Source organism: Ursus americanus, unplaced genomic scaffold (assembly GCF_024610735.1).
Source record: "Ursus americanus isolate L20-20 unplaced genomic scaffold, mUrsAme1.1.p SCAF_51, whole genome shotgun sequence".
Classification (NCBI taxonomy): Eukaryota; Metazoa; Chordata; class Mammalia; order Carnivora; family Ursidae; genus Ursus; species Ursus americanus.
The window spans coordinates 2545001-2545912 of record NW_028273633.1 but is presented as its reverse complement, the minus strand read 5'-3'; positions in this window follow the sequence as shown (position 1 = coordinate 2545912).

Genomic DNA, 912 nt, shown 5'->3' with positions numbered 1-912 from the left:
TAACCCTAACCCTAACCCTAACCCTAACCCTAACCCTAACCCGAACCCTAACCCTAACCCTAACCCTAACCCGAACCCTAACCCTAACCCTAACCCTAACCCGAACCCTAACCCTAACCCTAACCCTAACCCGAACCCTAACCCTAACCCTAACCCTAACCCGAACCCTAACCCTAACCCTAACCCGAACCCTAACCCTAACCCTAACCCTAACCCTAACCCTAACCCTAACCCTAACCCTAACCCGAACCCTAACCCGAACCCTAACCCTAACCCTAACCCTAACCCTAACCCCTAACCCTAACCCGAACCCTAACCCCTAACCCTAACCCTAACCCGAACCCTAACCCGAACCCTAACCCTAACCCGAACCCTAACCCGAACCCTAACCCTAACCCTAACCCTAACCCTAACCCGAACCCTAACCCGAACCCTAACCCGAACCCTAACCCGAACCCTAACCCTAACCCTAACCCTAACCCTAACCCTAACCCGAACCCTAACCCTAACCCTAACCCTAACCCTAACCCTAACCCTAACCCGAACCCTAACCCGAACCCTAACCCTAACCCTAACCCTAACCCGAACCCTAACCCGAACCCTAACCCTAACCCGAACCCTAACCCTAACCCTAACCCTAACCCTAACCCTAACCCTAACCCGAACCCTAACCCTAACCCTACCCTAACCCTAACCCTAACCCTAACCCTAACCCTAACCCGAACCCTAACCCGAACCCTAACCCGAACCCGAACCCGAACCCTAACCCTAACCCTAACCCTAACCCGAACCCTAACCCTAACCCGAACCCTAACCCTAACCCTAACCCTAACCCTAACCCTAACCCTAACCCTAACCCTAACCCTAACCCGAACCCGAACCCGAACCCTAACCCGAACCCGAACCCTAACC